We start from the raw sequence: 23,198 nt of genomic DNA, 5'->3' as shown, positions 1-23,198 counted from the left end.
TATGTGCATGTTGTAATCTTTGATTGCTTACAAGCTTGACAATCTAAGTATTTATCACATGCTTTGAACCCACACCCAATTGTGTTCTCAGTGGATTTCTTAATATATGACCACCCTACATGCCCAAAGCGTCTGTGCCAGAGGTGTAAACAATCATGGTGTGGTGGTACATTTGCACACTGCACTTGTGCTTCTTCAGGGGACTCTGCAACAGCCACATTTGCAACAGGCATCTGCACCAGACAAAGCCTGTCCTTCCCCTCAACGCTGTGGAGCTTCTTCCCATCCCTGTAGAAATAACACATATTGTTAGTAAACACCACATCAAAATCAGAGCTGATACACTTAAAAGAGAATGAGCAAGCTCGGGCACCACAAAAGCTTGCACCTCATGATCTATAAAAGGACAGTATAAAAAACCAGTCTCAGTTAACTGTCTCCTAGAGCCATCAGCCATCGAGACAATACGTCCAGTTTTAACTTTCTTGCAATTTCTCAGGAGCCCACTAGATGGCACTAGGCTGTGGGTGGCTCCTGTATCGATTACAAGAGACAACGTGGCTCTCTGGCTGTCTTCCAAGGTTGCCATGGCAACGTTCTCCCCCCGACGGGGGCTTTCACAGTTTCCCAGAGACACCATCGCAGCTGTGAGATGATAAGATGACTTGTCCTTGTTTTTCTCCTGGCCTGCTCCTTTCCCACGTCTCTGCTGGGAACCAACCCTGGAACCGCCGCTTATCTGCTTTGTTGACATTCCTTTCCAGCCAGTGTCCTTGCCTTCCTTGGCCTCTAGCGGACAATTGCGGACCAGATGTGTATTGCTACCACACCGATAGCATCTTTTGGAGGCGAAAGCTTTTACACAGTCTTCGCTGCTCCTGGCTGCTGCCCCCCACTCGTTCTTGGGGTGCAGCCTGCGCCCTCCTTCCCAGCCCTCTGCCGCTTCGATTCTTCGTCAATTAGATGCCCGCTAATATATTCCATCGTTAAATCGTTCGGCGGCATCGTTTCTATCGTTAGAACCAAGTTCTCATAACTCCTGTCCAAAGAGCTCAAAAGCGTATAAGCCTTAAGTTCGTCTGGAAAGGGTACATTGAGCTGACGCAGCTTACTGAAGATAGTCAGCATCTGAGCAATGTGATCCCTTATCGGTTCCCCTGGGGACAGCCTCTTCTCAAACAGAGAGCGTATCACATGGATCTTTGCCCCAGCTGTGGTCCTTTGATGTATTCTAGTCAAAGCGGACCAGATCTGATGACAAGTATGTAAGCCATCAATATGAGGGAGTTGCGATGCTTCGATCTCCATCACCACATGAGACATAGCCTTTTTATCTTTCTTCACTGCCCCTGCAGCCCTCTCCACCTCTGGAGCTGCAGCACCGGGCTGGGCAAGAACTGGATCGGCCTGCGTACATTCCCATAGCTGCTTCCCTTCCAGCCAGTAGTACATGCGCTTACTCCAGTCTTTTCAATTGGCCCCATTGAGCCTTTCAAAGGGGATATTGTAGCTCTCATGGCCTTGCTGTGGCTGAGCAGCAGCCATCTTCCTCCCCCCGGGGCTTAAGCGTACTCACGCGTTGCCAGCTAGCTGGTCCTTGAAAGCAGCAGCCTTCTCTTGGCTTCGCTCTCCACCAGCGTCTCCCACTGCCCTTCTGGCAGGAGCTCAAAGCAGCTTACAGCTGGCAGCCTTCTTCCCTCCTCACACTTGGCAGGAAACATGGAAGACCCATAACCTTTTGCCAATAATCCTGCCGTCCAGTCAGCACTCCCCTGCGTACCTCTGCTGGGGCTGACCTGGGCAAGAAAACAGAGTTGCAGTGGTCCTGCAGTCCGTGTGAGATAGAGGGATAAATCAGTCTAGAGACAGTTCATTGCTATCTCTAAAAACATTTTATTTACAAGCCATAAATCAGTCTCATTCCATCGGAGCTTTCCGGCATCTTTCCCGTGCTAAAGCACACACAGTCTCTCTGCTGCGTCTTTCAGTCTAAAGTGAAACCAACTCACACAGACACAGACAGACAAAGCATTTGACGTATGGCCCTGCGTCAGGCCCCTCCCCAGATACAGGACACCAAGGAGTTTTAACCCTGTAAACTCCAAACTCCACATACATTGTATCTAGTTTTCGTTGGATTAACAGGGTAATGAGGTTTCGATTGATTCAGTCCATTGTTATCGCAGCGGGAGCTGTCATCACCTTGTCAGCGCTCAGTGGAGCGTGCAAAACAGCTCGAGCTGAGCTGCCTCTGCAGAGCCATGGCATTGCTGCGATTGGCTGAAGGGCTACATTCAACACAATCGGATTGGCTAGGGCGCATCCTCATGCAAATACATTGTTCATTCATAAAATACATCAATTGTGTAAAGCATTGGGATATGGGGTCAGAAATGGCGCTTTATTCTTGGGGTTTTGGAGAGATCTATGAGAGATCTTCGAAATATGTGGTTTCCAAATCCTTTATGGACTTTTTTCTTATTATACCATAGATATGAATGCCAACCAAATCTATTAGCATAACCTTCCAGCATAATTCTGTATTTTCTATTTTCATCCATTCCTTCAACCAACAGAGGCACGATGCTTCATAATACAATTTCAAGTCCGGCAGGGCGAAGCCTCCTCTTTCTTGAGCATCTGTTAATAACTTAAATTGTATTCTTGGCTTCTTACCCTGCCAGATATACCTTGAAATTATCTTTTGCCATTCTTTAAATATTGCTGCCCCTTTGATTATTGGAATTATCTGAAACAAAAATAACATCTTTGGTAGCACATTCATCTTTATCATTGAAATCCTTCCCCAAAATGATAACTTCAACCTTCCCCATACCTCTAGATCTCTTTTGATACTATTTCACATTTGTGTATAATTGTTTTTTAAAAATCAATATTTTTGGGAGTTAACCAAATTCCTAAATATTTAACTTTCTTAACCACTTCTATACCTGTTTGTTGCTGCAATGTTTCAACCAATTCCTGTTCCATATTTTTGGCAGTTATCTTAGTTTTCTTTTTATTCAGTTAAAACCTGCCACTTGACCGAACTGTTCTATTTCCTCTAATACTTCTTTAATACTTAATGATGGTTCTTCAATTGTTAATACCAAGTCATCAGCAAAGGCTTTTACCTTATATTCATTTCAACTGACTGTCACACTCTTTGTTAACTCATTTCTTCTTATTGATCTTAAAAAAACTTCCAGTACCGATATGAACAATAATGGTGAAAGGGGACACCCTTGTCTTGTGCCTTTAGTAATTACAATATTCTCTCTTTTTTAAAAAATAAAATTTTTATTAACAGGCCAATCAAATCACATTAATTCCAAATCACATTAAATCCAAATTATACAGCCGGATTTTTAAAATTTTTGTTGGGGGAACCCATACTTCAAGTTCCGAAAGGGGTCAAAACATCACTCTTGCTGCTGCCTTGATCAAACAGTTCTATCCAGTTCTGTCCAAATAGTCTTTTTGTTATTTTCTTCATCTTCTTGTTGTTATCATATATTCCTTTCTTTGTGATCTCTGATAATCTTCACAAGCGGGTGAAAGACAAACATCTCCTGTGTGGGTTTTACACTCTCCAAAAATCATATCACATAAAGGACAGACACCATTTCCACACCTCCATTGAAAACATTCCCACAGTCTGTCCGTTGATTCACAGGCTTGCGAATCTATATCTCAGAGGGCCCTGCCAGGTCAAGATTACATTCCGATAACCATACATTCACATTCCAATGACCCTGGTCCTCCTCCCTCTCGTCCTCCTTAGTCAAGCCTGCTTCACGAAACTCCATTTTTAACTGCGTCATAAAACTTTCCTTTCATTCCTCGGTATTTCCACCAGTCCTCTCCTCAATCAATAATTCATTCCCACACAGTTCTTAGTCTCCTGCTTGTGATTAATAATAGCAACGATTCTTCTCTCTATCTGTCTGGAGGGGAGGGTTATTGGTACTCACATAAGGCAAAAAAAGAAAAGTTTTTTCCTTCCCTCCCTTTCCGTTTCACTCCAACATACCAATCTCTTGATGTTGATTCTTCATTTGGTTTATTTTCACGCCCGTCGCTCAGCTCACAGAGATCCCATTAATCAGCAGTCTTTACTCCCGATCTTCACTTGATGTATGTGCATTAGCTTCTCCAATTATGTATTTCCAATTAAATATTCCGAGCTAATGCGAACCAGTGCGCTAATTGGAGACAGCGTCAGGAAGAGCCGACTTCACTCGAGGGCTTCGTGCCAAGTGTCCACACCCCCTTCTTTCGAATCCGGGGGTGAATTATGGACACCGCTGGCAAGGCAGTCCCCCCCATCCCCTGGGGGGGGGCAAGGAAGGCTGCATACTTCCCATAGCAGCCTCTTAATTACCTCGTGTGGGTCGGAGAGATGTTATTGTCGGCCATCTTCCAATGCGCCCCCTGGTGGCCCCCCGTAATTACAATATTCTCTGTTGTTATATTATTTACAATTAATCTTGCTCTTTGCTCTGTATATATAGCTTTTAGTCCATTTAGGAAGAATTGACCCATACCCATAAATTCCAAATTTTTTAACATAAATTCCCAAGATATATTATCAAAGGCCTTTTCCGCATCCACAAAAATTAACATTGCTTGTTTATCATTCCTGGCTGTCAGATATTCAATTATATTAACTATATTTCTTATATTATCTTTCATCTGTCTGCCAGGTAGAAAACCTGCTTGGTCTTTGTGTATAATTTCTTTCAATATTTTTTTCATCCTGCTCGCTAATATGCTTGCAAATAGTTTATAATCATTATTTAACAGCGAAATCGGCCTATAATTTTTTATTTGCGTTAAATCTGAGTCCTGCTTCGGAATAAACGTAATATATGCTTCTTTCCATGTTTCTGGTAATTCTCCCTTCTTTAAAATATTATTCATAACTTCTTTCAACGGCACGAGTAGGATGTGTTTCATTTCTTTGTAATATCTTGCAGTGAATCCATCCGGTCCCAGTGTCTTCCCACTTTTCAATTCCTTTATAGCATCTTTAATTTCCTCTACCTCAATTGGGTCATTCAGTCTGTCTTTTTTATCAGTCGGGATTTTCTGCACTGCCTTTTTCCTCAAAAATTCCTCTATTTTTTAAACATTACTCTTCTCAGTTCTTATTGGACTTCTGCCTGTCCAGTGCGCTTCCCTGCGCCAAAAACATTGCTTTCTCTCAGTGCAATCTTCTGGGTAAAACTTCAGCTGAGGCAGAAGTAGTAGCAGAAATGCAGCGGTGTTGCTGTCGCGGGAGAATAGAGAGTGAAACAGTCCAGAGACAGATTCTTCTTATCTAGAGGCTTTATTATCTACAAGCTGTAAATTATACCGTCAGAGCTTGCACACATCTTTTCTCAAAGCTCAAACACACTCTGACTCGACTCTGACTGAAAACGAAACTAGAATCACAGATCAAAGAAACAGGGACGTGACATCCTGACTGACTCCTTATAGAAAAAACCCTCCCTCAGACACGAAGCACCAAACTCTATAAGTTAACCCTATAATCACCAAACTCTACAGTTCTTTTATATAAATGTCTATAAAAATCCACAAACCCTTTTCTGATTCCTTTCGGATTATCTATTTCATTACCTTCTACAATGATTTTATTAATTGTATTCTGTTCCTTTCTTTTCCTAATTTGCCATGCCAGCCATTTTCCAGATTTATTTGCGAATTCAAAATTTTTCTGTTTCATTCTTTTGATATTCCATTCTACTTCTTTATTTATTATCATTGCAAATTGGGTTTGTAATATTTTAATATTTTGCTTTATTTTCAAATTGTTTGGTTTTTTAATCAAATTCTTCTCATTTTCCATTATTTGTTTTAAGATTCCTTTTCTCCCTTTTCCCCTAAATTTATTTTTAATCGTATTCTGCTGAATAAAGAAACCTCGCATCACAGCTTTGCTGGCATCCCATACTGTACTCATTTTTGTACCCTTGTTACAATTGTTCACAAAATAGTCTGTCAAGTTCTTTTGTGCTTTTTCTATTATTTTCCGATCGTCAAAAAGATTCTCATTTATTCTCCATCGAAAGGATTTTTCTTCAATTCCTTTTATTACACACTTTATCGCATTATGATCCAAAAGTACCATTGGTTGTATCTCAATTTTTAAAGCTCTTGGTGTTAATTCACTAGAAATCCATACCTGATCGATTCTTGACATTGACTGATTTGCTTCTGAATGAATAATAATAATAATTTATTATTTGTACCCCGCACATCTGGCTGGGTTTCCCCAGCCACTCTGGGCGGCTTCCATAAAAACCAAAAATACACTAAAATATCACAGATTAAAAACTTCCCTGAACAGGGCTGCCTTAAGATGTCTTCTGAATGTCAGGTAGTTATTTATCGCTTTGACATCTGATGGGAGGGCGTTCCACAGGGCAGGCGCCACTACCGAGAAGGCCCTCTGCCTAGTTCCCTGTGGCTTTGCTTCTCGCAATGAGGGAACCGCCAGAAGGCCCTCGGCGCTGGACCTCAGCATCCGGGCAGAACGATGGGGGTGGAGACGCTCCTTCAGGTATACTGGGCCGAGGCCGTTTAGGGCTTTAAAGGTCAACACCAGCACTTTGAATTGTGCTCGGAAACGTACTGGGAGCCAATGTAGGTCTTTCAAGACCGGTGTTATGTGGTCTCGGCGGCCGCCCCCAGTCACCAGTCTAGCTGCTGCATTCTGGATTAGTTGTAGTTTCCGAGTCACCTTCAAAGGTAGCCCCACGTAGAGCGCATTGCAGTAGTCTAAGCAGGAGATAACCAGAGCATGCACCACTCTGGCGAGACAGTCCGCGGGCAGGTAGGATCTCAGCCTGCGTACCAGGTGGAGTTGGTAGACAGCTGCCCTGGATACAGAATTGACCTGCGCCTCCATGGACAGCTGTGAGTCCAAAATGACTCCCAGGCTGCGCACCTGGTCCTTCAGGGGCACAGTTACCCTATTCAGGACCAGGGAGTCCTCCACACCAGCCCGCCCCCTGTCCCCCAAAAAACAGTACTTCTGTCTTGTCAGGATTCAACCTCAATCCATTAGCCGCCATCCATCCTCCAACCGCCTCCAGGCACTCACACAGGACCTTCACTGCCTTCACTGGTTCTGATTTGAAAGAGAGGTAGAGCTGGGTATCATCTGCATATTGATGGACACCCAGTCCAAACCCCCTGATGATCTCTCCCAGCGGCTTCATATAGATGTTAAAAAGCATGGGGGAGAGGACGGAACCCTGAGGCACCCCACAAGTGAGGGCCCAGGGGTCTGAACACTCATCCCCCACCACCACTTTCTGAACACGGCCCAGGAGGAAGGAGCGAAACCACTGTATAACAGTGCCCCCAGCTCCCAGCCCTCTAGACGGTCCAGAAGGATGTTATGGTCGATTGTATCAAAGGCCGCTGAGAGATCCAGCAGAACTAGGAAACAACTCTCACCTTTGTCCCTAGCTCGCCGGAGATCATCAACCAGCGTGACCAAGTAAATTGTTTTTCTAATGGGTGTCTTAATCTCCAGATATCTATCAAATTACAATTCTCAATCATAGAGAAAAAAGTCTTAGGCAATTTCCCTTCCTTAACCTTCCCACTTGTTCTTAGTCTATCCATTTCCATTGACACCACTCCATTCATATCACCCATTATTATAATCTTCTGATCCATAAAATCAAATAACTTTTCCTCCAAGTCTTTATACAAGTCAGTTTTGTTTCCATTTGGTGCATATACCCCAACTATTATCAATTTTTCGCCTTGCCATTTGACTTGAACTGCAATAATCCAACCTTCCTCATCTTTAACAATCTGCTGAGCTTCCAGCTTGTTTTTTATATACAATTTTTATATACAAAAAAACTTTTCTTGTTTCTGTCTGATGAAATAAATTCGTTTCCTATTTTTTTATTAATTAATACTTTTCTGAGCCTCCTTGCCCCATGAGTCTCTTGCAAGCAAATAATGTCCAAATTCTTCCTCTTCAAAAAATGTTCAATTTTATTGCGTTTTTTCTTATCGTTCATCCCATTAATATTCCAGGTCCATAATTTCAGCGCCATCTTGTACTCTTTTTATAATAAAAATAAAATAAAGTCTTAAATCTGTTCTTCTTCTTCCTTTTCCTCCTCTTCTTCTTCTTACTCTTCATCTTCTTCTTTGTCCCCTTCTCCTTGATCCTTTTTATGATCCTTCTCCCCTTCTCCCGATCCCGCCGGACCTCCAGCCCCTGCTTCCGCTCCTGCTCCAGCTACCTCTTCTTCTCCCCTTCCCAGTTCCTTATATCTTCTCAAAAACTTCTGTGTTTCGTCTGGATTTATAAATTAAAACTTCTTCCCTTTGTAAAAAAAAGGAGAGCCCTTCTGGGAATTCCCATTTGAATTCAATTTGATTTTTCCTCAAAGTCTGTGTCAATGGTTTGTAAGGGTCCCGTTTTTTCAATAAACGAAGTGGAATGTCCTTAAAAATAATTATGAAGTTTCCATCAATGCTCAGCCTTTTTTCTCTGTTCTTCTGTAATATCAAATTCCTCATTTCTCTATTTTTAAAAATAATTAAACAATCACCTGGGAATTTCTTTGCTTTAGTAGATCTCATTTTAATTAGAAATGCATTTTGAATTGTTTTAGCAACTTCATCCACTTCCATAGCTAACCATTGAGCGATTTCTGATGTCAGTTTCTCCCTTATCTTCTCTCCTCTTACCTCAGGCACCGATCTCAGTCTCAAATTCATCTCTCTTTGTCTCAAAACATTCATAGCAATCGCATCCCATATTCCTTCTTGCGTTTTATTGATTTCCGAAACCTCCACTTTGATTCTCTCCTCCTCCTTCTTTACCTCCCTCATCTCCAATTTTGTTCTTTTCATTCCTTCCTCTAAGCTTTGTGTTCTTTTTGTCATATCCTTCATTTGTCCCTTCAATTCATTAACTGTCACATCAATTGTTTTGTCCATCTGCTCCAACCTTGTCTCTAAGTTTTTCTCACTTTGTTTAATGTCTTTCTTTATTTCTGCAAACATCTTTAATATGTCTCCTTTAAACTCCATTTCCTGCTTAGATCCTCTTCTTTCCCCATGTGTCACTTCTTCACCCACTTTTTTCTGTATGTGAGACATTTTCTTAACTTAATAAATCCCAATCCAAATTTATAACATCCATAAATTTTTTAAAAAATTAAAACTTCTTGCCACTTGTTTGGCTAATCCAACCAATGTAATTGTAATCCATCAAACAAAAGGTTTCTTGCCACTTGTTTGGCTAATCCAACCAATATAATTGTAATCCGTCAAGCAAAAGGGGAAAAGTCCAAAGAGAGGAATATAAAGAAAAAAGAGAATTCAACAAAAATTTTCTGCCTCTTAACAGGCTAATCCACTTTTGATCCAATTGTAATCCTTATTTTTATAAATAAAAATTGTAAATAAAATTTATAATCCAAATTTAAAGCCACAATTTAAAATAAAGGCTACAAAACAACCAAAGGGTTGCAAAATCCAAAAAAATAAAAATAGGGAAAGAAAAATTTACTAATAATATACTAGTAATAAAAAGGGGAGAAAAGAGAAAAGAAGTAAAAAAAAAAGAGCAAGCAGACTGCCAGGGAACTGCAGGCAGCGAGGGAGGAAAGAAAGAAAGGGAGGATATAGAGAAAGATCCCCTCTGATTAGCAGTTTTTCGTCCTCAGAGGAGAGAGGAGAGCAATAAAGAGTGTAATTTATGGCCGGCTGCCTGGAATGCTTTCTCTGCTGAGCACAGCAACACAAAGCAGCTGGAAAAGCTGACAGTTTGCTCCGACTCCACACCAGTTGATGAGCGCTTGAGAAGGGAGGATCAAAAGAAAGGGGGGGGGTGGAACGTCGTGTTGAGCAGCTGGAGAAGGAGAGAACTGATTTATTGGCTAAATCCGAAGAATTGCAGATTCGTTTGGAGGAAAGTAGAGCCAGATCTGCCTGAGCTTCTGGGGGTCCCCTGACAGGGTCTTTGCAGCTGGTAAGCAAATTTACTGGGGACCCCAGATAGTATATGGGTTTCAAAATGGACATGCAGTATGTCCTGGAGCTGCAAGGAGCTGCCTTTGCTGGGGATGCTGAAAGAGTGGGGTACCTTATAGGCCATTTGACTGGAGCAGCACGAGATTGGTCCGCCCACTGATTGCTGCCAATAATGATGCGCTGAGGGACCTAAAACAATTCTGGCAGGCTATGGACGTTATGTTTTCGTTTGAATCGGAGGAGGATGTTACCCAGCAGCAGTTGTTGGATCTCCGGCAGGGAAACTTAACTGTGAGGGCGTACTGGTCCCAATTTGCGATGCTAGTTCACAAGCTTGATTGGAGCTTAACCTCAAAGCCTGTGCAAGCCTTATTTAAGGCTGGACTTAATTCTGATGTGAAGGATGAGTTTGCCAGGGGCCCCCGTCACAAGGACTTGGATTCCCTCATTAAGGCTGCTCTGGCGGTAGGCAGCAGGCAAGAGCTGAGGCAGTTCGAGAAGGCTGAGAGCAAAGGCCGGCGTTTCCATGGTGATCGCATTCCTGAAATGCCAAGAGAGGGAGAGCAAGGTCACTCTCGCTCGGAGCTGATGGAAATTGACTCTCCCCGCGCGTGGGAAGATTCAAAGGCCCAACGGCTGGGTCACAAGGCGGCAAAAGACTGGCAGGCTGCCAAGAAATGTTTTATCTGCCAGAAACCAAGGCACTTTGCCAGAGTGTATCCGGAACGTCGCAACTGGCAGGGAATGGTGGGGGCTTCCTCCCAGGGAGGAGAGGGGGGAGTCCAGATGCAGGGAAACGCCAGGGCCTGGCTGGGAATGGAACGGGGCAGCAGCCAGGCAGCAATGGGACCGAGCCAGAGCCCCGACCAGGACACCCCCAACCAGGCATAATCGTGAGGGTGTTGCTGGATCTCCCCAATGGCCATGCTGTGGAGGTCCATGCCCTGCTGGACTCAGGTGCGAGTGCGAATTTCTTCAGCAGAGACTTCGCTGCACACCACCAATTGCATTTACGACCTTTGGACTTTCCGCTACAAGTGACCACCATTGATGGGTGGGAACTCCTGGGAGGGGAAGTGACCCATCAGACCCCCCCCATGAGAATGAGGATTTCGAAGCATTCCGAGACTATTGCCTTCCATGTGGCCACGCTGGCAGGTCCGCCCATCATTCTGGGCATGAGCTGGTTGGCCTTGCACGATCTGGTGGTCTCCTGGCATCAGCGTAACCTGACGTTTGGATTGGCGCATTGCTTGGAGAACTGTTTGGGAGTAAAGGAGCAGAGAGTTGGGAGTGCCAGAGTGGCAGCTACACGCGTGGGAGAGAAAGGCTGCATCCCTCCAGAATATATGGACTTCGAGGAAGTTTTCCGTGAAAGAGAGGCAGACACGCTGCCGCCGTAGAGGTCTTACGATTGTCAGATTAACTTGGTCCCGGGGGCCAAGTTACCGGCAGGAAAACTATACTCTATGTCAGATCAGGAGATGGAGGACTTGGGAGCCTTTATCAACAAGAACTTAAGGAGAGGTTTCATCAGGGAGTCCAGGGCAGTGGGTGGAAGCCCCGTGGTCTTTGTGGACAAGAAGGCCACACGGGAGAGGAGGCTAGTAGTGGATTTCAGGTGAATTAACGCCCAGACGGTCCCCATGGCGTTCCCCATGCCAAGAATCGATGACGTATTGGTGCGGGCGAGAAAGGGGAAGGTTTTTACGAAGCTGGATCTGAGAGGAGCATACAATCTCATCAGGGTGCGAGAGGGTGACGAGTGGAAGACCACAATGTTCACACCGTTAGGAGCGTTCGAATATCTTGTGATGCCCTTCGGTTTGCAGTATGGTAGCCCGTGCTTTCAAGCCTTCATGCACCACGTGTTGGGACCTTTGCTCTATAGGAACTGCGCTGCGTTCTTGGATGATATCCTTATCTACTCTCCAGACGAAGAATAGCACGTGAAGGACGTGTGGGAAGTTCTAACTAGGCTCAAGGAACATCGCCTGTGGGTGAAACTGGAGAAGTGTCAGTTTCACGCGAGAGAGGTTGAGTTCCTGGGCTACAGGCTGTCGGACAAGGGTCTGGCAATGGACCCGGAGAAGGTCAAGGCGGTGGTGGAGTGGAAAAGTCCGAAAACAAGGAAGGATGTTCAGCGGTTCCTGGGCTTCAGTAACTTCTACCGGAAGTTCATCAAGAACTTCGCGCCGTTGACGACCCCCATAACGGTTTGCCTCAGTGGGAAGAAGAAATTGAGTGGACGGAGGCGGCGCAGAGGGCTTTTGAGAGTCTAAAAAGGGTCTTCGCATCCGAAGAACAACTGCTGCATGTCAACCCCGAACTACCACTGCGGGTGGAGACAGATGCGTTGGATTGAGCGATTTGAGCGGTCCTCATGCAGCAGGATGGGGAGGGGGAGTGGCGACCGTGTGCCTTTTTCTCTCGGAAGCTCAATAAATCGGAAGTAAAAGGACTTCCAGGTTAGCGCCAGCATTAATGGCGGACTCCCTCTGAGTCTCAGAGGGACCAGCTCCGCGGGATCGGGTCCTACCGCTACGGCAAAGCGGGGACCCTTTAAAAATCACAGGCGGGTGAAGCCTGTGAACGTGGGGACTCGGCGGGCACCATTTGCACCCCCCCTAAGTTGCGAAGGAGCCTTTTTAAAGGCTCCAGAGCAGGATGGAGTGAGCGGCGCGGTGCTGAGAGTCGACTGCTTCTCCTGCGGAGTGAAGCCGCACAGCCGTTAACGGAGAGCGCTGACTTCTTCTTGTGAACATTCGGACTTTTAAACAACAACCCGTGAGTAGTATGGAAATTGGAATTTTAAAGGAAAATCTTTAAATTCGGCAAGATCGGGGAAGGTCTAAACAGGAAGTCCGCCTTCCCTCTCTGTAAACAACTTAAAGCAAAGGACCTGTCAACTAAGGTCGAGGAGAGTTTTTTCTTTCTTTCTTTTTGTAAAAGACTTTAATTCCACGGTTTGGTACCATAAGAAACTTTATTCAGAAGCAGGGGAACCTGCAGGAAAAGAATTAAATCTGGGAGCTGAAGTTCCAGCCCCCCCCCCGGACCCGGGAGTGGTCCGCGAGAGCCTGGTGATGAAGTATAGAATATCTTGACAGCTGTCAAGCTAGCTGTCAAGACGTAAAAAGAGGACTTTATTTCAGTTGCTTCTGCTGGTTACATTTGTTACAATTTGTTCTTGGAAAAAAAAGAAAAAAGAAGAAGAAGGGTTGTTACAGTTTAACTGGACTTTTGGATTGTGTTGAAAGGAACATAAAGGAACTAAAATTCCCCTAGAGGGAGCTTTGGGACATTACAAGAATGGCTGGAGGAGGAAAAATCCAGGCTGAACTGAATAGAGCATTTGTTCTCTTGGGAAAGTTGCAAGGTCAGATTGATGTTTTGGCTACAAGTGTTACAACTTTGGATACAACAGTAAACACCATCATTGAATTGGATAAGGATAAGGATCCGACACAGGAAGTCTATTTAACTGGACAAACAGAGAAACTTGAGAGCTTTGAGAATTCAGAGAAGGAGACTTATGTTGTCCCTGAAGAAAAGGAAGGGGGAGCCGCAACCCCACAGATGTTAAAAGAGAGCTGCAATTCAAGGCCTTTCATGATGGTAACAAGGGAAAATAAAAAGTTGATGTTGAAAGTTTGGCCTGAACTGGAAAGTGAAAGATGGAGAGAGCTCTTTATGTGGAGATTTGAAGACCTTAGGATTACAAATTTGATCCAAGTGGAAGTTGGAGCTTTGGAGACATTTGGATTTGAAAGGAGTATGAAACAAGATCTGGAATACCCCATAGGCCTTACTTTTAAGTATGGAGGTCTGGCTGGAAGAAATGTGGATCCTGTTGGGTTGGAGCTTCCCCGAGATTTGGTTTTTAATATTAAGGACTATCAAAAAGACCGGCAGAGAGGACGTGAGAGAGAATTAAGAGCCTCAGATGTAAGATCTCCAGGCTGATTGCTTTTTGAGACTGATGGACATTTTGGGGACTGAAACTGGGAAGGGGGCATGGGTGGAATAGAAATTGGGAATTTAAAGGGTTCATAATTATAACTTGTTTTGTTTTTGTCTCTTTTTTGTTTGCATGAGAGTTGGGAAATTCGTGGAAGGGAATTCTGGTCGACCTTAGGGAAATGTTTTAAGAATAAGTATTGATATTGATATATAAGATTGGATGAGAGTTAAGATTGGATAAAGTAAAAGTGTTTTTTAAAATAAACTAAATTACCTAAATGGGAAGATTAAACAAAAATGAACTGAGGAAATGGATGAAAGAGAGAATGTAAAATAATAACATATTAAAATAAATTATTAAGTTAAAAAAATAAGGTGAAAGGACTTGCTGAAATAAAAATTTGAACTTGAATACAGAAATGGGAGGTGTGAGGAGGTCAGGAAAATAAGTAAAGGGAAATTGATTATGTAAGGGATTTAATTTTTTTTCCTTTTTTTGTTCCTTTTTAATGGTTGTATTTTTCTTTTTTTCTGTATTTTTCTGTGTTTTTTTCTTGCTTTTTGTGTCGTATTATGTACTTTTTCTTTTTTCCCCTCTGTAATCTTGAAAACTTTGAATAAATATTATTATTAAAAAAATAAAAAAATAAATCGGAAGTAAACTATAGTATCTATGATAAGGAATTGCTTGCCATTGTGGCTGCGTTCAAACAATGACGCCATTTTTTGATTGGTGCGAAGCATCAGATACAGGTGTGTACGGATCACAATAATTTGGAGTACTGGCAGACAGCGAGAGTGATGTGCCAGAGGCAAATACACTGGGCGCAGTTCTTTCCCAACTTCAACTTCAGGATTCGCTACGTACCGGGGGAGCAGAACGTGACGCTTTATCCCGTAAACCAGAGTATATGGCGGAGGAAGGACCTCCGGTAGCCAGGTTCACGTTCCCCGAGCAGAGGTGGACTTGCGGGGCGACCTTGGTGAAGGATGACGAACTGCAACAATTGATGCGGGACGATGCTTTCGCCAGAGGGAAGTTGGATGAACTTGGGCAAGGGAGAGGGGTTGAGGGAGGTTTCGAGGAGAGAGGGGGCTTCTGTTTTATCGGGGGGCTTTGTATGTACCAGGGGAACCTCTCCGGGCCTGAATCCTCCGACAACTTCACGACAGCTCAACAGCAGGACATTTTGGGCAACATAAAACCATGTTGTTGGTCACTAGGGAATTTTGGTGGCCAAAGGTGCGGGAAGATGTGAGGGAATATGTGCGAGGGTGTGAGACCTGTCAGAGAGCCAAAGGGGAGAGGGCAGCTCCGGCAGGGTTATTGGAGCCTCTGCCAACACCGCGGAGGCCATGGGAGGTGGTATCAGTAGACTTCATCACTGACCTGCCCCGGTCCAGGGGGAAAACGGCGGTGCTGGTGGTGGTGGATCTACTCACCAAAATGTGCCATTTTGTGGCGTGTTCTCATGCGGTAACTGCGGAGGAGACCGCCAAATTGTTTGTGGAGCACGTGTTTAAGTTGCATGGGGCCCCTTCGAGGGTCATTTCGGACAGGGGAACACAATTTACCTCAAGGTTCTGGCGTAAACTCATGAGTTTGCTGCAAGTCGAGGTGAGTTTCACCACCGCCAGACATCCTGAAAGCAATGGGCAGGCAGAAAGGGCCAATGCAGTGTTACAGCAGTACTTGCGCTGTTATGTTGGGCAGAGGCAGAACGATTGGGTGGACAAATTAGCGCTGGCGGAGTTTGCATAAAACAACGCTGAGAACGTGTCCACAGGGATGACTCCGTTTTTTGCTAATCACGGATGTCATCCTAGGGCTTTCCCTGGGAGGGGGGAGGAGTCGTGGAGTGTGCCAGCCACTGAACAGTTTGCGGAGGAAATGGAGGCGATTCAACAGCAACTGTGGTTGAACTTGGAAAGGGCCAAGGAGCTATACAAGAGGCAAGCAGACAAGCATCAGAGGGCAGGGGAAACCCTTCGGGTTGGGGATAAGGTGTGGTTATCGACGCAGGGTTTGCCTTGGAAAGGGGGGTGTAAGAAGCTCAAACCCAGGAGGGTGGGTCCCTTTGAGATCATACAGCAAGTCAACCTGGTGGCCTTCAGATTGAGGTTGCCAGAGAGCATGAAAATTCATCCCGTTTTTCACCGGTCGCTATTGTCAGCCTACCAGCAGGGCAGACAAGAAGGGGAGGTGCCACCGCCCGAAGTCGAGGAAAGGGAATGGGAACACCAGATAGAGGAAATACTGGATTTGCATTGGAATGGGAATCAGCTGGAGTATCTTGTGGCTTGGGAGGGGGCTCCCAGTTCTGACAACACGTGGGTGCCGTCAGGTTGGGTCACTGAGGAAGGTTTAGTGGAGGACTTGCACGAGCTATTTCCCCACAAGCCCCAACCCTTGGGGAGGTTTTCTGAGCAGGTGTTTGGGCCGATGGACGATGAAGAGGATTTCGAAGGATTCCCAGCGTCGGACCAAGAGGAAACACAGTGGAGGGAAGGAGTGCGCGAAGTTCGTCCGGGTCCGTCAGGTGTTGGGGGTTGGGGTAATGTTTTTGATGATACCGAAGAGGAGGAGGAGATTTTCCTGGGATTTACCCCCGAGAGGCATGAGGAGGATGCAGCGGGTGAGGCAGCCTCTCAGGAAGAGGAGGAGAGGGGGGCCTTTGAGGAGGGGGTGGATGTCAGGGAACTGCAGGCAGCGAGGGAGGAAAGAAAGGGAGGATATAGAAAAAGATCCCCTCTGAATAGCAGTTTTTCGTCCTCAGAGGAGAGAGAAGAGGGGAGTGAGTCTGAGCAGGAGGGGCTACTTCTGAGAGAGAGTGCTCCTCGTCACAGGGAAAGAAGGAAGGGGTTGGGCAAATGGTTGTGCTGGGGGGAGCAAGGGAGAAAGAACGCCAGTCGGAGCAACGCGTCATGACGCTTGGATCACTTTGTTTATTCTGCCTGCAATTGAGTCGAGAGGCAATAAAGAGTGTAATTTATGGCCGGCTGCCTGGAATGCTTTCTCTGCTGAGCGCAGCAACACAAAGCAGCTGGAAAAGCTGACACAGACAAAAGAGAAGGTAAGTTATAAAATCAACTCAGAAGACAAAGAGGGGGAAATAGGCAGAAAAGGGAAAAAGTAGCCACCTAAAAGCACGGTTGAAGGGAAAAAGTAAAAAAATGTATACCACATAGGTTCCAGAAAAATTAAAAAGGAGATGAGAAGAATATATAACATGAATAATAATAAGAATATAATATAATAATAATTATAACATGAATAATAATAATAAGAAAAGATAAAGAAATGGGAAGGGGAGAAATCACAAGGGAATTATAGTTTTCAGTGCAGAAAGAAGTGCACGACCTTTTCAGGGCAACCTCCGAAGGGGTAGGTTGGCATATAGAATTAAAGAGAAAGAAAGACCACACACAACCCTTGTCTGGACAAACTCCGATGGACTAGGGTTGGTGTTGAGATTGAGGAGACAGATAATGAAAGGAGGCAGTTTCAGGGCTTCAAGGCAAGGAAAGAAGTAAGAATTTTTTTTGAGAAAAATAGGTTGCTGTGGTTATAGAATCCCACCCCACTACCCATGTCTCCTACTTATACTTTTCCGGGAGCCTGTGGGTTCTGGTCACGGTAAAGCAAGAAAAGGGGGGCCACCCTTAGGTTACCATTATGCTATTCATATAATCAGTTATCAGTAATCAATATATTCACACATGCTCACACATAACAGGGCTTACAGTGATTTTTATAATCCATTTTGAATCAAGAAAGCTTTTGCCTAAGCTAACTGCAAACTGCTTGGAACCGCAAGTCCTGAACCGACCTTTCACCTAGAAACATCCTTGTACCCTAAAGGAAAAGGGAAGCCATGAATCAGAAGACACTGGTACAAACTCCCCCTCAAATCCAGGCTAAAATGGTCTACAAAACAGGAAGGGCCAAACCACAAAAACTCCCTACATGAGGCAGAATGCATAGGGGGAGGTAGGCCAGGAGATTCCCTCCCTGAGTCTCATTTCCCTGTTCTGTCAGAACTAGGGAAAAGGTCAGACTGTGCATCATTGTGCAGACAATGGAAAGCAGAAGTTAGGGAGTGAACTCTACGCACGGCCAGGAGCCGGGAGCATGGCAAGAAGCACGCTAATTGGTTATTTTTCGCTGGCATTCATGACTGTCTTATGATTGTCTCATGATCTGTGATTTGCTCAGGTATAAAATCTCAGGACTTGTATGCATCGGGGTCCCAGTCTTTTGGAAAAGATTCCAACTGGGTACCTTATTGCTCAGCAATAAAACCTCACCTTCTTTTCTCCAAAAGCTGTGTCTGTCTGGTCCTTATTCCACCCTAAGTGGATACCACTATATTTTCACGTGCTTCATTGGCAAGCCTGAGCAGAGACAAGAAAAACCAAAAAGAAGAAAATGGAACACACACACACACACACACACACACACACACACACACACGCACACACAGCCGGCTGGATCACCATTGCTTTTCCTGGTTGGTCCCACCGAGAATTCCAGTTATAGCCAGGACTCAGGGTCCGCCGGGGAAGGATGAGCCCCCCTGCAAGAGGCCGGGTGCGCTTGAGCTCTCTGTCCTCGACAACCCAAAAATCCCAGTAAAACTGGAAAAATTCTCCTGGCTGGTTTGCCAAAAATGAAATAGGAAAATTAATTCCCTATAAAGGGGTTGCATCCTCGTAGGGAGGACCAAAACCCTCGGAAGAGCACTGTTGGTTAGGCTCCGCTCCGGTCGGGAAATGATAGAGACCAACACCAGGATTCAGGAAAGCAAAGTCTGATCTTTATTGAAAGAACAGGAAAAAACTGTTGCAACAGGGTCCCCCCCTCACGTAACAAAGGCGGAGTGAGAACCTCTAACAAAAGAGCTGCCTAGACTTTTATACCTTTTGGTTTCCATACAGATCAATGGCACAGAAGAACAGCAAGGGGGGTGGGAAGCAACATGAATGGCATGAAGAGAGGATTAACATAAGGTAAGTAGGATGTTGTGAGACCTTGGTTGGTGTTAATGGAGGTGTCATTTTTGCTGGAGGGCTGAAATAATATGTGTTGAGCTTCTTCTCATTTATCTTGAATCCAGTTAATGGCTTTTTCCTTTATCTACAGGAAAAATCTCCAGAGCTGCTGATAATCAGTATGCAAATCGTGAGGCTGGATATTCGGGAAATGGCTTCAGTGTTGGTGTGAAATCCTGTTCTGCATAGCTATCAATTCGGGTGTGATAGTCTTATGTTTGCATGCTTATGGGAAAATAAAACTAATTTATTTTAGAGCTTGCATTTGTGTGTATTCATGGTATCATTTGTGGACCCAGTAGATGGCAGTGTGGTGTGGAGAGTGTTTTTGGCAGCTCCTGAAAGGATAGAGGGTGGAACGTTGACCGTTCAAAGGCACTATAAGCAAGATATATATATATATATATATATATATATATATATATATATATATATATATATGCAGGTTTTGGTGTCCTCGGGTGTCTTCCCGTGTAAAAGTTGGGGTGTCTAGGCGACGTTTCGACGAGGTCTCACTCGTCATCTTCAGGCTGGTGCTTTCGGCTTCTTGTTACTGGAACAGAGCAGGATCTCAGTGTTTGAGTTCCTATAAATACTGTAGAGGGGGTGTGGTGTATAGCCTCCAATGTTCTGGGCAGAGAGGAAGTTCCCAGGCTAGTGTGCCTTTTCTTCTTTTGTTCCTTAATTACTTGAGAGATATCTTGAGTGATTTCTTGAGTGATATCCTGAGTACCACTTAGGTGGGTCATTAGGTGTGGATTAGTTGCTAAAGTCTTTGTGTCTTGACCTCTTGAACTTTGTGAAGAGTTTTCCTGAGAAGATGGCTGTACTGTACTTAGTTGTGCTCTGGCTTGGCTTCGTGTATAGGGGCGAGCTGTGGTTTTGTGGCTTGTGTCAGCCAGATCTGTGTAGGGATTGCAGGGGGGTGCAGCATCCGGAGGTGCCACCATGGATTGGCTACTGGATGGTGTCTGTAATTCATCTGTGGAGAGGGTCTGGGTTTGGGTCTGGTGTGGTTGATTGGTGTTGGCGTTCTGTGTGCCTCTGGATCTGGTGTCAGTTTTTGTGGGGAGGGCTAATTTCCAGATGTCTGGCAAGCGGGATGTGTCGTCACGCTTGTTCATGTTGTGAGGGTGTTTCTCTATCTCAATGGCTTCCATGATTATTCTCTTGTGGTGATGTTCCGTGTTAAAGAGCAATTTGGAATCTGCAAAATTAATTTCGTGTCCTGTTTCTTTCATGTGTTGGAAAAGAGAGGAAGTTTTTTCTTCTTTTTTGACGGCATTCTTGTGTTCTGCGATACGTGCATTTATTCGTCTGTTTGTTTGTCCAATGTACGTGGCTGGGCAGACTTTGCAGGGTATTTCATAGATCCCTTGGTTTTCCAACTGGATTTTATCCTTGGGGTTTCTGAGGATATTGGCTATTTTTTGGTTGGTGCAAAAGGCTGTTTTGATATTGTGTTTATGGAGGATTTTGCTAATTTTATCTGTAGTGCCCTTGATATAAGGAAGGAGGGCCATGCCATTGTTTTCTTCTGTGTCTTGGTTTTTGGGGGGTGTTTCCTTTTGGATTAGCTTCGTAATCCTGTTTTGCTGGTATCCATTGGCAATTAACACGTTTGAGAGATTCTGTAACTCAGTTGTCAAGTGGTCTTTGTCAGCCAGGCGTTTGGTTCTGGAGATGAGAGTCTTGGCTACGGAGTTTATTTGTGCAGGGTGGTGGTGTGATTGTGCATGTAAGTAGCGGTTGGTGTGTGTTTTTTTCCGGTAGATAGTGTGTCCTAGGGAGCCATCAGGTTTTTTGTAGATTAGGACGTCAAGGAAGGGAAGTTGGTTGTTGGCTTCTATTTCCATAGTGAATTGTATTTTGGGGTGTAAGTTGTTGAGATGTGTGAGGAAGCTATCCAGTTTTTCCTTCCCGTGTGGCCAAATTACAAAGGTGTCGTCAACATATCTGAGCCAAAGTTTGGGTTTGTGTTCTGACTTGTCTAAAGCATTGGTTTCAAAGTGTTCCATGTACAGGTTTGCGATGACCGGTGAGAGGGGTGATCCCATAGGTGCTCCTTCTATCTGTTTGTATCTTTGTCCATTGTGGATGAAGTACGTGTTGGTTAGGCAGTGGTTGGTCAGGTCCAAGATGTATTCGGGGGGATTGTATTTGTTTTGAATAGCTGTCAAGGCTTCATTAATGGGCACTTGTGTGAAGAGAGATACAACATCGAAGCTCACAAGTAGGTCATTAGGATGTAGGTTTTGCTTCTTTATTGTTTCTATGAACTGGAAGGAGTTTGGTACGTGTGAAGAGATGGATTCTGCATAGGGCTGAAGTTGCTTGGCGAGAAATTTAGCGAGATTTTGTAGAGGTGAGCCTATGGAGCTGACTATTGGTCTGAGTGGTGTTCCTTCTTTGTGTATCTTGGGGAGGCCGTAGAGTTTGGGGCATCTGGATGATTTTTCTCTGGGGATGATTCTTAGCTGGATTTCTTCACTGATAGGAGAGGCTTTTATTTTGGATTTGGTGGTTTTTTCCAGGTAGGTGGTGGGATCTGTTTTTATAGGTTTGTAGGCAGGATCTTGGAGTAGATTTGATAGTTTTGCTTGGTAGTCCGATGTGTTCATCACCACTGTGGCATTACCTTTGTCTGCTGGGAGAATGATTATGTTGTTGTCTTTCCTCAGGTTGGTGAGTGCTTTCTGTTCTTCTTTGTGTAAATTGCTTCTGGGTGGTTTGCTGGAGCAGAGGATGTTGGTGACTTCAAGTCTGATTTTATTGGCTTCACCTGGGTTGATTTTGGTTAGGCTAGCTTCGACTCCGCATATGATGTTTTCCGTGGGGATGCGTCTCGGGGCGACTGCAAAGTTGAAACCTTTGGAGAGTACTTTGGTTTCAGTTGTGGTGAGGATCCTGTCTGATATGTTATGTACTGTTTGTTTCATGGGTTGCTGTGGAGGGTGGCTGGGCTTCTGGCGTTTCTCTAGTTTGTGGAGTTTGTTGGTGTGTGTGTCTGTCTTATGTGAGGTCTCCGTTTCAGCTCTCCAGACGGCTAGTTGTTTGCATTTGTCCCAGAGTGCAGGGTGGATTTTGTTACAGAGTTTGAGGTGAAGAGTGAGTAGATCTTTGTTGGTTTGGTCTAGTAGGTATCTTTTCTTGTGTAGTTCGTTTCTGATTAGGGATAGTTCAGTTCGTTTCAGGATCCTTTCGGTGGCTGGGGTTTTAGAATGGAATTTAAGTTGGAAGCATGTGGGAATTAAGTTGTTGTCTCGGCAGTTGCGTAGGAACAAGAGATCACATAAGATGGTGGCTCTTCGGACTTCTAGTTTCTCGTAGGTTCTTGTCAGCTGGAAGGTTTCCTCCCCGTAGAGGTAAGATATTTGCTTTCGTAGATTTTCACGGGTACAGGAATGCAGGTTTTGGTGTCCTCGGGTGTCTTCCCGTGTAAAAGTTGGGGTGTCTAGGCGACGTTTCGACGAGGTCTCACTCGTCATCTTCAGGCTGGTGCTTTCGGCTTCTTGTTACTGGAACAGAGCAGGATCTCAGTGTTTGAGTTCCTATAAATACTGTAGAGGGGGTGTGGTGTATAGCCTCCAATGTTCTGGGCAGAGAGGAAGTTCCCAGGCTAGTGTGCCTTTTCTTCTTTTGTTCCTTAATTACTTGAGAGATATCTTGAGTGATTTCTTGAGTGATATCCTGAGTACCACTTAGGTGGGTCATTAGGTGTGGATTAGTTGCTAAAGTCTTTGTGTCTTGACCTCTTGAACTTTGTGAAGAGTTTTCATGAGAAGATGGCTGTACTGTACTTAGTTGTGCTCTGGCTTGGCTTCGTGTATAGGGGCGAGCTGTGGTTTTGTGGCTTGTGTCAGCCAGATCTGTGTAGGGATTGCAGGGGGGTGCAGCATCCGGAGGTGCCACCATGGATTGGCTACTGGATTGGCTACTGGTGGCACCTCCGGATGCTGCACCCCCCTGCAATCCCTACACAGATCTGGCTGACACAAGCCACAAAACCACAGCTCGCCCCTATACACGAAGCCAAGCCAGAGCACAACTAAGTACAGTACAGCCATCTTCTCAGGAAAACTCTTCACAAAGTTCAAGAGGTCAAGACACAAAGACTTTAGCAACTAATCCACACCTAATGACCCACCTAAGTGGTACTCAGG

At 44.7% G+C, this 23,198-nt stretch overlaps 1 long non-coding RNA gene across 1 annotated transcript in view; it reads right to left on the bottom strand.

Annotated features, from left to right (window-relative positions):
* The window catches only part of LOC309333269, a 277,525-nt gene that overhangs the window by 199,837 nt on the left and 54,490 nt on the right, over positions 1-23,198 (bottom strand). The gene's annotated exons all lie outside the window — the stretch shown is intronic.

Source organism: Podarcis erhardii, assembly GCF_964252035.2.
Source record: "Podarcis erhardii genome assembly, chromosome: W".
Lineage (NCBI taxonomy): Eukaryota > Metazoa > Chordata > Lepidosauria > Squamata > Lacertidae > Podarcis > Podarcis erhardii.
This window is presented reverse-complemented; position numbering and strand designations above follow the sequence as displayed.